The sequence below is a fragment of the Podarcis tiliguerta genome, assembly GCF_965153285.1.
Source record: "Podarcis tiliguerta genome assembly, chromosome: 4".
Taxonomy (NCBI): Eukaryota; Metazoa; Chordata; class Lepidosauria; order Squamata; family Lacertidae; genus Podarcis; species Podarcis tiliguerta.
In genome coordinates, this window is record NC_139537.1 from 103,118,368 (window position 1) to 103,133,487 (window position 15,120).

Genomic DNA, 15,120 nt, shown 5'->3' on the forward strand with positions numbered 1-15,120 from the left:
CATTGGTTATATATTGTATTCCCAAAATTATAATCCAATTATGTGGCCAAAGTTATTAAAAATGCTGATAGCTGTTCCAATTATATCCAGAAATGTCCAAGGGGCACCAAGTGTATTCAGAGGTAGGAAATAAAGAAGAAGTATCTAAAGGAGTCTGGCCACCAATAATTGTAAAGGCTGCCAGTCTCCTTATTTTGGAGTGATATTTGAGTTCAAATGTGAAAACAGTAATATTTTTAAGTTCAGATGTAAAAACAGAGGGAGAAGAGAAAAAGAAGAGTGATCTTTAGTTTGACATTCCAGACTAATCCGATAATGGGAAATGAAAAATAAAAATGAAAATGAAACACGGAGGAGTGATTAGTTCAGCTCCAATTTTCCTTAGCTCCAAACAAAAATATAGTACTGTCTAGCTAAGCTGTTCTTTCTCAGTTCATTCCGCGGACTCACAAAAAAACAAAAAAACAAACAAAAACAACTTGGGTAGATAGCCTCATTCCAACATAGTCCTTTTTTCTTTCCTTTTATATTTAAACGTTCAAATTTAATTTAATTAAATGCAGAGGTATCCAATCATATAAGAAAAAAATTTACTGTTCAATATAGTCTTTCCATCCCTTTATTATATTTTTTGTCGCTGGATGACTTCCTTCAACTTAAAATGGAGAAACAAAAGTTCTATTTCGTTGCGCAGTTTTTTTTCCAAAGCCGAAAGTACCAAGAAGTAACTTTCTTTCTTTCTAACTTCGCTCAGACCGTTCGTTGTATCAAAGACCTTTTAAAGTCACAAAGTCACCCTCTGCTCCCTCTTTTAGTTATCCTCTTTTTCTTCAACTTTTTGTTACTTTTGCAACAATTTATCTCACTTTTAACAAGTTCTCTAAGAGGGAGAAGCTCAAACCGCTTGCCATTTTACCAACCTCCGCTCCACGCTCCGCTCGTAGTCTTGCGCTCCTCTCCGATTGCAGTCAAAACTGACCTCTTTTTTATCTCCTTCTTCTTTTTTCAAAGCCTTTCTTTCATATTCCAATTGTAATCCAAATTAGGCTCCGATTGATTGCTTTTGAGAATCGGTCACTCGCCCTGCAAGCCTGGGGCTGTGTTCTAGAGGGTGAGACAATGGCTTCCTGGGGCCTGCTTTCTCCGCCCGCTGCTCTCTTCGCTCCTATTACAGAGTTACCTGGCGGTCGGGCGATCTGCAAATGGCTCCGCTGGGATCCTGACCCTCTGGTTTCCCTCCAGAGGGGTTTGGGGGGGGGCTATCGCACCCTGTAGCACCCCTTTTTACCCTCAAGAACCTGGACTTTCTCTTCCTGAGAAAATCCCACTTGCGATGGGTCCGTGGCTCGACCGGAAGTGAAAAATTCATTCTTCTTAACTAGAATAAGGTGTTCAAGCCTGCTCATCCTTGTACCAAAACCAAATTCCTATTTAATGCCAAGACTTCACAATCCATGACAGCAGATGCCTGAATGTGCAGATTCCAGCGGCTGTTTTTAGGCCACTGTGGTCAGCAGAGCCATGTGAGTAGCTTAAGTTTTTGGAGAGAGGCCTGTGTTACCACATAGCATCCCTTGGGCAGCTGCCAGGGTTCCTGTACCCAAGCAGGCGCCACCCAGACACATGCCCTGGCTTGTCTGGGGAGTTGCCATTTTAATTTCTCACAGTACCCCAACATTATATCAGGGGCCTGTTGCAAAATTAAAATGGCAGCTGCAAGGTACCCACCACTGCCTGTTGCCAACCACCAACAATGTAGGCCTGGGCCCACCAAGGGGCACTTTGCGCCTTCAAAGCTGGAGCCAGCCCTGTATTGAGGGTCGTAATATAGAGAACAGACCACTACAGTGGGCGTCCTCTTCCCACGTTGGGAAGGGTGCAGCTTGGTAAGAAGCTGTTGCTCTAGCAATGAAGCAGCTCAGCCTAGGGGCTTATGGAAGAGCTGACGTGTCTGTGCCTTCCTGGCTCTCAGCCTGGCCCTGATCTGAGTAGATGCTTCCACCCTTCCTGGGTAGCTTCACATCACAGGAGCCAACTCCAGGGAGCCATGGGTGCTTGGGCATCCACAATAATATATGTGAGGCTTGGGCACCCACAAAGTCAACCAAAAAAGCCAGCATGCAGCAGTGGTGCTGCCTCTGAGAGAAAAGCAGTTCAGCTCCACCCTCCGCAGCCAGCAAGCAAGGCACCCTTGTCTGCGGGGTGGGGCTCGGATGCAGAGGCAAAGTCTCTCTGCCTCTGAGTCCAAGCCCCTCCACACAGAAAAGGGTGCCTTGCTGGCTGTGGATAAGGAGGAGGGAGAGGAATTGCTGCCAGGAGTGCAGGTGTGTGGGTGGGTGTGACATCGCACTTCCGTGTTGCAGTGGCAGCCACCCACAATCCTGAGGAAGAGATGGCACCCCTGCTTCACATGTCTGACTTGCAGTCTCCTCTGCTCCTGTGGAAAATGAAGGGGCTCCAAGTTAGCCAGGAATGCCTTGTGGGACCCCCTTTCACAGCCAGCTGGACACATGAGCACCATGTCTCCTATGGGGCTTGGCTTCTATGAGATGTTTAAATGGAGCTTTAAACAATATTTAAGACATTATTTAAGCTTTTTTGTTAAAAGTTGGTCTCAGGGCTGTGAGTTCGAGCCCCATGTTGGGTAAAAGATTCCTGCATTGCAGGGAGTTGGACCAGATGGCCCTTGTGGTCCCTTCCAACTCTATGATTCTATGATTCTATGATTCTATAAAAGGGTAAGAAAGATTTCTAAATACTCAGAAAATTAGCTGACATTTTCTAGCAGAGGGTAAAAGGAACACAAAACTACCATTAGGCGGGCATATTTCATTATGCCTTTAAATTCACATCCATACAGCAAAAAAAAAACCACAAAACAAAGAAAGAAGGTGAGGGAGTGAAGGAAAGAAAAGAATTTGAATGTGTATCAGAATAGGAAGTTCTAGTCACAATCCTTCAAAAGCAATCTGAAACACTTAGAATAATATTCATTCCTGCTTAACTTGATATCAATAAAAATAAATTCAGGATTTTACCTACTTCTAACACCTCCCCCTGCAATTATGCGAGAAACTGCATTTCCCCAAAACAAATCTCAGAGTCTTTGGCATGAAAACATATTTTCATATTTGATTAAATCAGGCACACACTGGTACTACTTACTCACATAGTTTCATGATGTGAAGGATCAGTAAACACTGGGCAAGGTGGCATTCAGAATTCATAGATCATAGAATCATAGAGTTGGAAGAGACCACAAGGGTCATCGAGTCCAACCCCCTGCCAAGCAGGAAACACCATCAGAGCACGCCTGACATATGGTTGTCAAGCCTCTGCTTAAAGACCTCCAAAGAAGGAGACTCCACCACACTCCTTGGCAGCAAATTCCACTGTCGAACAGCTCTTACTGTCAGGAAGTTCTTCCTAATGTTTAGGTGGAATCTTCTTTCTTGTAGTTTGTATCCATTGCTCCGTGTCCGCTTCTCTGGAGCAGCAGAAAACAACCTTTCTCCCTCCTCTATGTGACATCCTTTTATATATTTGAACATGGCTATCATATCACCCCTTAACCTCCTCTTCTCCAGGCTAAACATGCCCAGCTCCCTTAGCCGATCCTCATAAGGCATTGTTTCCAGGCCTTTGACCATTTTGGTTGCCCTCCTCTGTACACGTTCTAGTTTGTCAGTGTCCTTCTTGAACTGTGGTGCCCAGAACTGGACACAGTACTCCAGGTGAGGTCTGACCAGAGCAGAATACAGTGGCACTATAACTTCCCTTGATCTAGATGCTATACTCCTATTGATGCAGCCCAGAGTTGCATTGGCTTTTTTAGCTGCCGCGTCACACTGTTGGCTCATGTTAAGTTTGTGGTCAACCAAGACTCCTAGATCCTTTTCACATGTACTGCTCTCAAGCCAGGTGTCACCCATCTTGTATTTGTGCCTCTCATTTTTTTTGCCCAAGTGCAATACTTTACATTTCTCCCTGTTAAAATTCATCTTGTTTGTTTTGGCCCAGTTCTCTAATCTGTCAAGGTCGTTTTGAAGTGTGATCCTGTCTTCTGGGGTGTTAGCCACCCCTCCCAGTTTGGTGTCATCTGCAAATTTGATCAGGATGCCCTTGAGTCCATCATCCAAGTCGTTGATAAAGATGTTGAATAAGACCGGGCCCAAGACAGAACCCTGTGGCACCCCACTAGTCACTCTTCTCCAGGATGAAGAGGAACCATTGATGAGCACCCTTTGGGTCCGGTCAGTCAGCCAGTTACAAATCCACTGAGTGGTAGCATAGTCAAGACCGCATTTTACCAGCTTCTTTACAAGAATATCATGGGGCACCTTGTCAAATGCCTTGCTGAAATCAAGGTAGACTACATCCACTGCGTTCCCTTCATCTACCAGGCTTGTAATTCTGTCAAAAAATGAGATCAGGTTAGTCTGACATGACTTATTTTTCAGAAATCCATGCTGACTATTGGTGATCACAGCATTCCTTTCTAGGTGCTCACAGATTGTTTGCTTAATGATCTGCTCCAGAATCTTCCCTGGTATTGATGTTAGACTGACTCTTCAGGTGAAGAGGCAGCACTTAAATCAGCCCTATCCACTACCTGTGCGAACCAAACTTCTCAGTTTAATGCTACCTTTCACTGCACACTGGGAGCCAGTGTGGTGTAGTGGTTAAGAGTGGTAGACTTGTAATCTGGTGAACCGGGTTCGCATCTCCACTCCTCCACATGCAGCCTCTGGGTGACCTTGGGCTAGTCACACTTCTTTGAAGTCTCTCAGCCCCACTCACCTCACAGAGTGTTTGTTGTGGGGAAGGAAGGGAAAGGAGATTGTTAGCCGCTTTGAGACTCCTTCGAGTAGTGATAAAGTGGGGTATCAAATCCAAACTCTTCTTCTTCAGTACCAAAGCTGCTTATGCCTTTGTTTTTCCAGCAAAGCTCAGGCTGCCCTCTTTGCCACCTGCACACTATCCAAATGCCACATTTCCCTGTTTATTGGATTTATAAAAATCACCTCTGGAAGCCACTGTACTAAGCCAATCAAGGCCAAATTCAGGATGTGCAAAAACACTGAACTCCAGCTGTATCTGAACTACCAGGAGCCTGGAATTAGAACTTGGTACCCCGAGTTGACGCTCCCAGCTGAAGGAGGCAGGCAGGCACTGGCCGGCAGGGGAGAGGACAAGCTGCACAGCTGCGCTGCTTTGCATAAAACATGGTGCGGGAGGAGGGGGAGGTGGTGGGCAACCACACTGAGCCCAGCAGAGCTGCCTGTCCCCCATCACTGGCTTCTCCAGAGCTGCTGGTGGTGGTGGGCCCCAAGCCCCACCAGCCAGAGAGGAAACTGGGTGGCCTCGCTTCCCTCTGGGCCCGCGCCCCTTCGGCACGTGGATTTACACAGCAGTTTGCGTGCTGCTTCGGCCACCACCACCACCATCACTTTGAGCCGCGGCCTCTCATGACCATGGAGCTCCCTCTGCACCTGAATTGCTGCTGCCTGCTGAGGAACCAGATTTGGAAGCGCAAGACCAAGCACAGGCCTTTCAGGAGTAAGTGCGCCTGCGAGGTGGGCACTTTCGGCTTGGCCTGCGAGGCCCCAAAGAAAGAGTGCATGCCCAATTTCTCCTTCCTCTTCTGCTGCCTTGCCTCCCTTTGCCTCCCTCTCGACCAGAAACCTGTTCCAAGTTTGTGAGGGGGCGAACATGCCTATAAGGGGACTCCCATCTTTCTCACCAGTGTTGGAAGTCTTAGAGGAAAGTTGGCGCGCACGCTTTAATGGCACCTACAAACTCCACTCTAATTTTAATCATATCAACTCCAGTGATGGACCTACATTTTGGAGGGCCCTGAAGCTTGAACTCATATGGGGCACCCTTCACAACCAGGTCTTGGCAACCACTGCTATCATCTTCAGTGGGTTTGCTCCCACTGAAGATCATCACTATATCTATCATCTATCTATCATAGCTACTACATATTAGATTTGCTTAAAATGGTTGTACTGGATTATCTCACTTGTCAAAGTCACTGGTGTGAATGAAAATTTCCAGTGCCTTATAGTTTTCGAGTTATAGCTCTATTGGTAGAGCATGAGAGTCTTAATCTCAGGATTATGGGTTCGAGCCCCATGTGGGGTGAAATATTTGGACTAGATCAGTGGTTCCCAACCTTTTTTTGGCATCTCTAAAATCCTGATGCCCACCCCCAGGGACATATAATTCTTATTATTCAAAAAGTGAACTCCTATTCATGTGGAGGAAGCTAAAAGGCCATTAACTTGGTCTAGCTCATTCTTGAATTGCCCCCCTTAAAAATCATATTGCCCCCCTGTGAGCCGTGGGCCCCACATTGGGAACCACAGGACTAGATGATCCTTGTGGTCCCTTCAAACTATTCTGTGATTCTGTGAAAGGGAGATGAAAATTTGGGAAATGCTATATACATGCATGAAGTACTTTTTAAAGCAAAATTGTTAAGCAATGTGGATTAAAGTTGATTCTGACTGGGCCCCTTCCGGGAGTAGGGACCCTGAAGCTTAAACTTCATTAGTTTCATAGTAGATCTGCCTCAAACAACCCCCATTGTTAGCTGCCTTTTTCTCTGCACAATGAAATTTAATTCCATTAGCGAACTTGATAAAGTGGCTCAGCTTCTTTATGGCATGAAAGAACATGCTGAGTAGTCACACAATTAATTGAATATCTATTAATTAAATGCCCATTCCCTGCCCCTCACTAACTTTACAAGGAAGACAATCGAATCAAGGAAACATTTTCAGACAACTGCCCACAAACACGCTTTCTGGGTCATGTGGCCAGCAGGACTAAACCACTTCTGGTGCAATGGAACACAGTGACAGAAACCAGAGCACATGAAAATGCTGTTTACCTTCCCACCACAACGGTACCTATTTACAGTATCTACTTGCACTGGCATGTTTTCGAACTGCTAGGTTGGCAGGAGCTGGGACATAGCAACGGAAGCTCACCCCATTGTGCAGATTCAAACCTTCTGATTGGCAAACCCAAGAGGCTCAGTGGTTTAGGCCAAAAAGGCACCTGCATTCCTATAAATAAAATAAAACAAGCCAAAACACAATCCATCCTGTAGATTTAGGTATCTGCCCACAGTCGCCTGCTTGTTATCAGAGGCCCAGAATCCACATACCTTTGTAAGAAATTATGAAATAAAGTCAAACCATTTTTGCAGGCAAAAAAATAATAATAAAAAATTCAATGGGGGGGGGGGATGACAAGAAATTTTCTGCACTGGGTACCACCTGACCATGCCACGCAAGGACCTTGCCTAAGGTTCACCACATCTGTTTTACATCATGCAGAAATCCTATGTTTTCCTGAAAGGAAGCAGGTAACCTTTTCCAGGAGCGGGACTGCTCCCTCCAAGGCTTGTGCTGCAGCTGTTGCTGCCACTGCAGCAGAGGCAGCAACAGTGGGCAATGCCTTCCTTGCAGGCTGCCCCTGTGGATCCTGTCACTTGATTGTTCGCACAAGCCAGCAGGTATACCCCAGTATGAATGGTTCAGTTTATTTTATGTGACAATAATAGTTTCGTAATACACAGATTTGCCCTCCATGCACTGGCTGGGAAAAGAAAACAGGAAAATAGAGTTAGATAAAATTGCTCTAAGTCAGTGGCTTTCAACCTTTTTGAACCCATGGCTCCCTTGACCAACCTCACTCTTTCTGTGACTCTCCTGTGGGATACAGGAGAATTCCCACTTCCATGGGGTTCCGTTCTGGGCCGCTGTGTGAATGACCAGGATGAACATAAGTGGAACGTCCCCATTCTGCCCCTTTTAAGCACTATTAAAAAAAAAAATTATATTTTTATGCGTGTGTAAGCAGAACTGCACATGCCCATTGCACATGTGGGGATTCCCCTGTACCTTGTAAAAACTTGTGTTGTTTCATCATTTAGCAGTTTTGCCTATCATTTCTAAAGCATAAAATTTAAGCGGTAGAGCCTGGAAAAACTTGTGAGTCATTCCCTGCCCTGCTAAATACAGGGGGGCGGGGGGGGTTAAGTTGGGAAAAAATTAAAACAAATTTAAATAATAAACAAATTAATCAGATAATCTGCAAATGATTATTGCCCACTCCAATTCTCCCCCCCCCCTCCTGCAACTTTGCCCTTTGTGTCCTGCTTGTGTCCTCCATTCTGTCCTACTATCTGTCAGCCCATGGCAGGGCTCCAACCCATTTGCATCAAGAAGTCTTTGCCTTATTGATGGCTTCCTTGATGGATCATCTCCCAACAAGAAGATAGGCAGACTCTCTGTGGTCCATGCTGCGTGTTTTGCAGGGAGAAACCCTGTCTTGTGAAGATCCAAATTTGTCCAGCCTTCTCAGATACCTAGGGAAGCCCATTGTTCCAAATCCCACCCTTTCCAACTCCTTCTACTAACTCCAGATCCCTCCCTGCATTTTTCTCCTCCCCTATCTCCTCATTAATCCCTGCTGGCACTTTTAGGGTCTGTCCATAAAGGGAATGCAGGCTTAAAATAAATGTTGTCGCAAAATTGTGTCAGCACTGGCTGCATGACTGACCTGCTAATTTTTGTGTGCTGAGGGTTTTTGTTTTGTTTTGTATGGAGATAATCTGACTGTTATTTCCAGTCTCCTGTGGTTCAATATACACACTTAGCTATTTCCTACATCCCTGTAAAGAGCAGGAGTGAGGATTGTTGAAAATAATTAAATGACATAGGTTCTGTGCACATGTGCCAAAGTCAGAAATCCCTTTCCTTTTTTTAAAAAATATAACTTTCATATGTTGCTATAGTTATTAAGTGGTATAAAATGAAATACATGGCTTCTTTTGTAGTTTAACTTTGAATGTACCTGAAGACGAGGCTCTCTCACTACTCTCCTCCCCCAATTTCTTTCCAGCTCAAATGCCCTAGCAGGTAGCTACATGGATTAGACATAGAGATAGAGAGGCAAAATATATTTGGAGCAGCCGTTCAATTACCAATATTTCCCAGAGCAAGCGTTAAGTGTCAGAACAACAGGGCTAACAAAGAATGTGCTTTAGAGTCTCTTAGGGAGAAAAAACAGACTTTGTAACAAAAAAGAATGATTAAAAATAAATTTGGAAATCACTTCTATCTGGCTGGTGCTACTTAAATAGACTATAACTTTATCAATCAAAATGAAGGTTGAGTAAAAATATTTCATGACAAAATATATTAACCAATTTTCACTGTTTGGAACCTTCATAAATCAGTAATAGATACTATTTACTCACTTCTGCTGGGGTGGTTTTTTATGCTTTCAGTAGAATACCCTGAATGTGGGTTGTCATAGTTACAGCAGAATTTCAGACTGAGTTTTGTTTTATCATAATTGCTGCATATTAGTTTATAAACAGCTGAGCTGTATCTTCCACTTGTAGCACTAATTTGTGCCGAGAGACAATTCTCTCCCCTCAGGAAACTCAGAAACAATATCCAATACACTGCAAGTTTTGTTGCTCTCCCCAGAGAAAGGAAAAGGTTTTGCAACTTAAGCTGTTTCTCCTCTTTATCCCCCTCCTTTTTAAAGAAGTATTATGGCAGCAGGGGTTGGGGAGGAGAAGCATTTAGGATAAGAAACAAAAACTGCAATAGGAGCAACACAGAAGGAAAAATAAATCATGTTTATAATGAAACACATCCGACTGCCTAAGGCCTTCTCACATGTGCATTTGGGTGAAAGTGTGTGGGGGGCGATGGGGCATTCATACAAGTCCCACTCCACCCCTGTGCACACTGGCTCCACACCACTTCTGACCTTTGTGTGTTGAGAGCCAAAGTTGATGTGCAATTGCTAGAGTTGTATTGGTTTTCCTGACCATGGGGGGCAGACGAGGTACTTCTAAGCAATTAATGAGCTGGGCTGTCTTTATCCTTGATTCACATCTTGGCTAGAGACAAATCAGAAATGGCTTAAAGACTCTGACTGATGTTAAGCTGGTTTCAGAAGCAACACACCCAGCAATACTATTATACAACAAAATGTGTTTTGGGTAATGTCACCCATCTGTCATGGAAGCTTTAGCTGAGATTCCTGCATCGCAGAGGGTTGCACTAGATTACCCCAGGATCCCTTCCAACTCTACAGTACTATGATTCTATGATTTTATTGAGTATTTAATGACTTGAAAAAGCAAGTCATTAAAAAAAGTCATCACAGTGAAGGTGCAGTTATACAAGCCCTTTATAACTGTAACTTAAGATGACTCTGATGAACCATTGCTAAATGAAAAATAAAAGACATGGGATAAGACAGCAAAATCTGCAGACAGGCTTAAACAAGAGTACTTTGCTCCTTATCTTCTCCAACAAATATCCCTCAAATTTCTACTCTGCAAATGGTGTTTTCCAATGCTCTCTTAAAGTGTCTGTATTTAGTGAAGTGTCAATATTTGCTATTCAGCATTTGAAAGCTATCACTTGGGCTGGCAGCTGGCATGCAGTAGCAGTTAATATATAATAATTTATTATTTTTACTCTGCCCATCTGACTGGGTTGCCCTAACCACTCTGACACATTTATAAAATATTTGTTTATAAATGACTTTAAGTCAAATTTTGCCATTTGTTTGAATTGATCTGTTTATAATCAGAAAACGTATCCTTAAATAGACGAACAGCTATAAACAGCCAGATTTGACAGTTTAGTTCTAAAACTTGCCTGTTGTATTTTGAGGTCAAATTTCAACATCCAAATCTTAATTTCAGTTTCAAATTTCTTCCTTTCTTCTTTCCCAAAATTTCATTTCCACTCATATGTTTGGAGGCAGTTCTAGAGTATTCAGTCTGCTTTTACATATATTATATCAGCATGAAAACCCCCAAGGCATCTAAAAGTCTCTCCACCCTGCCCTGCCCCACCCAGAGAAGTCTCCTAAGCACAACAGGATAGCTGTTCATCCCACAATAAATTCCCTTCTAAGGGAATGTTTTCCTCTTCCTCCAAGCAAAGCTCTCTTTTCCCAAGACTCTCCAGTCTCCCAACGGTAGTTGGGAGCTGTCATTGTGGAAGTGAGACACAACTAGAAGGTCACCAAAGGGATCTTTCACCAATATCTCTGCCTGTCTTACAATTTCCTGGGCTGCCATCTTGGCCTCGAGGGAACAAGCTTGTTCTCAGAGAGTCAGGAGCAAATTGCACCTAGGACACCCACAACTTCTGACCAACAGGCAGATAGTTACACCTGTGGCAGACAGTGCCCCCAAACCCACCCTTTTTTTGTTACTTCATTGAGCATTTGGGATTTCATTGGGCAGAGTTGTGTATCCTGATGCCAAACTCACATGTCTGCTTATTTGAAGAAGTCTTTTGTCGGGTATGTGAAGAAGCATTTTGTCAAAAAACCTTTCTGGAAATTTCTAATTTTATTTGTCTTGGTTGCAAAGTGGAAAGTGTTCTAACTTGCTCCCTATTTAACATGCTCAAACTGCTTTGTTACTCACTCATGTTCACAACCCACCTATTTGCTTGACCACACACATACATAAATGAATTTTTTGCTCTTGTTTACAAGATTGTCTCAGAAATTGTTATTCTCCTCATGAATGCTTTTGTGGTAAGCTGCATGCTAACAAAGGCATTGCTGCTGTTGCTTTATATGTCTGGATGCTCCTCTCCCATCCTGCTTCTTCAACCAACCATTCTCCTCTTTGAAGATGAACATCCCATGATGCCAAGGGCAGCAAAAAGAGGCAAAAGAGAGGCCAGCCCTTGTAATGGCCATCCTGCCCTCAGGTCCCATTGGGCTGCTTTTAAATTAGTGGCCACGGCTAACCTTGTAATTTCAGTGGCTCTACTCTGAGTAAAAGTTAGTTGCACACAACCCAGAGTATCACTTATGGCTCTTGGATTGCATTAAGGTAATAATAATTCTGGTCTACCTTACAGGTAAAGAACCTTTTAATGAGGGTGAAAGAGGAGAGCGACCTCATTGTGACTTCATTGTGGGAGTTAACTATAGATCCCCAAGCCAAACAGAGGACATAGATGATGCCTTCCTGGAACAGATGGCCAAGCATGCAAAAGGAAGGGAGATGGTAGTAATGGGGGACTTCAATTACCCGGATATTTGTTGGATGTCAAACTCAGCCAAGAGCATAAGGTCAAAGAGATTCCTCACTGGCCTTGCAGACAACTTCATTGTCCAGAAAGTGGGAGAAGGAACAAGAGGAACAGCCATTTTAGATCTGGTCCTAACCAATGTTGATGACCTGGTTAGTGGGGTAGAAGTGGAAGGATCATTAGGCGCGAGTGATCATGCTCTTCTGAAGTTTACTATACAGCAGAAAGGTGCAGCCAAGCATACTAGGACTCAATTTCTTGACTTTAAGAAAGCCGACTTCATAAAACTTAGGGAAGTGCTGGGTGAGACCCCATGGACAGTAATACTAAAAGGAAAGGGAGTTCATGATGGCTGGGAGTTTGTTAAGATGGAGATAGTAAAAGCAAAACTTCAGGCAATACCAATGAGACAGAAACATGGAAGGTGCCTAAAGAAGCCAGGGTGGCTATCTAAATAACTTTTAACTGAGTTAAGATTAAAAAAGGATGTGTACAAAAAATGGAAAAGGGGGGAAACCACCAAAGAGGAATTCAAACAAATAGCCAGCATGTGTAGACACAAAGTCAGAAGAGCTAAAGCACAGAATGAACAGTGTGATCCTGTCCTCTGGGGTGTTAGCCACCCCTCCCAGTTTAGTGTCATCTGCAAATTTGATCAGGATGCCCTTGAGTCCATCATCCAAGTCGTTGATAAAGATGTTGAATAAGACCGGGCCCAAGACAGAACCCTGTGGCACCCCACTAGTCACTCTTCTCCAGGATGAAGAGGAACCATTGATGAGCACTCTTTGGGTTCGGTCAGTCAGCCAGTTACAAATCCACTGAGTGATACCATAGTCAAGACCACATTTTAGCAGCTCTTTACAAGAATATCATGGGGCACCTTGACAAATGCCTTGCTGAAATCAAGATAGGCTACATCCCCTCCATTCCTTTCATCTACCGGGCTTGTAATTCTGTCAGAAAACGAGATCAGGTTAGTCTGACGTGACTTATTTTTCAGAAATCCATGCTGACTATTGGTGATCACAGCATTCCTTTCTAGGTGCTCACAGACTGTTCACTTAATGATCTGCTCCAGAATCTTCCCTGGTATTGATGTCAGACTGACTGGGCGGTAATTATTTGGGTCCTCTCTTTCCCCCTTTTTGAAAATAGGGACAACATTTGCCCTCCTCCAGTCTGCCGGGACTTCGCCTGTTCTCCAAGGATTCTCAAAGATGACTGCCAGTGGTTCTGAGATCACATCTGCCAGTTCTTTTAATACTCTTGGATGCAGTTCATCTGGCCCTAGAGACTTGAATACATCTAAACTAGCCAAGTATTCTTGTACTATCTCCTTAGTTATTCTGCTGAATCATTTGCTCCAAATTCTTCAGGTCGGGCATTGTTTTCTTTATCGGAGAAGACTGAGGCAAAGAAGGCATTGAGGAGTTCAGCCCTTTCTGTGTCCCCTGTTTGCATTTCACCATCTTCTCCTCTGAGTGACCCCACTGTTTCTTTGTTCTTCCTTTTGCTACGAACATACCCATAAAAGCCTTTTTTGTTGCTTTTAACCTCTCTAGCAAGCCTGAGTTCATTCTGTGCTTTAGCTTTTCTGACTTTGTGTCTACACGTGCTGGCTATTTGTTTGAGTTCCTCTTTGGTGGTTTCCCCCCTTTTCCATTTTTTGTACACATCATTTTAATCTTAACTCAGTTAAAAGTTCTTTAGATAGCCACCCTGGCTTCTTTAGGCACCTTCCATGTTTCCGTCTCATTGGTATTGCCTGAAGTTGTGCTTTTACTATCTCTCTCTTAACAAACTCCCAGCCATCATGAACTCCCTTTCCTTTTAGTATTACTGTCCATGGGATCTCACCCAGCACTTCCCTAAGTTTTATGAAGTCGGCTTTCTTAAAGTCAAGAAATTGAGTCTGAGTATGCTTGGCTGCTCCTTTCTGCTGTATAGAAGAGGAGCATGATCACTCGCGCCTAATGATCCTTCCACTTCTACCCCACTAACCAGGTCATCAACATTGGTTAGGACCAGATTTAAAATGGCTGTTCCTCTTGTTGCTTCTCCCACTTTCTGGACAATGAAGTTGTCTGCAAGGCCAGTGAGGAATCTCTTTGACCTTATGCTCTTGGCCGAGTTTGACATCCAACAAATATCCGGGTAATTGAAGTCCCTGATTACTACCATCTCCCTTCCTTTTGCATGCTTGGCCATCTGTTCCAGGAAGGCATCATCTATGTCCTCCGTTTGGCTTGGGGATCTATAGTAAACTCCCACAATGAGGTCACTGTTATTCTTCTCTCCCTTAATTTTGACCCAAATGCTCTCACTTTGGCTTTGAGGTTCTAAATCTTGGATCTCTTCACAGGTATACACATCCCTGACATATAACGCCACTCGTCCTCCTTTCTTGTCTGGTCTGTTTCTCTGAAATAGATTGTATCCCTCCATTATTACATTCCAATCGTGGGACTTATCCCACCAGGTTTCAGTGATGCCTATTATGTCATATTTGACATTTGGATGATCATCTTCATCAATTGATAGACTCCTACCTTCAGGAGCACTGTCTCCCTCACCCACATTAGTCAGTTTAAAGCCCTCCTGATGAGGTTTCTGAGATTTTTGGCAAAAACATTCCTCCCAACCGTTGTGAGGTGCAGCCCATCACTTGCCAGAAGTCCATCTTCAAGAAACTGCAGTCTGTGATCTAAGAATCCAAACCGTTCCTGTTTACACCATTTGCGAAGCCAATGTCACGAAGAGTTACACCTTACAAGTGCATTGTATGGTTTCCTGAGATAACTCATGGGAGGATTTGTGCTATATAAATGCTGTGTTAGTAAAAAAAAAACCTAAATATGACATAAATATGAAATTTGTCTACTTTGATGTCCAGAGGAGGACTTGGAGGGAGACACACACTGCTTCTCTATATGGTTCACTACATCTTATGTAGGGATGTTGCCACAGAGCACATTTCCTTGGCAGGTAGACATCTGTGTCCCAGCCTGGTGTC

General features: G+C 43.7%; 1 protein-coding gene across 1 annotated transcript in view; it reads left to right on the forward strand.

Moving 5' to 3' along the window:
• LOC310675370 (uncharacterized protein) overlaps nucleotides 1-12,656 on the forward strand; it is a 728,507-nt gene extending 715,851 nt beyond the window's left edge. The window contains exon 4 of the transcript XR_014510076.1: nucleotides 12,483-12,656. The gene's annotated coding sequence lies outside the window, so the exon portion shown is untranslated. The remainder of the gene's footprint in view (nucleotides 1-12,482) is intronic.
• The last annotated feature ends 2,464 nt before the right edge of the window (nucleotides 12,657-15,120 follow it).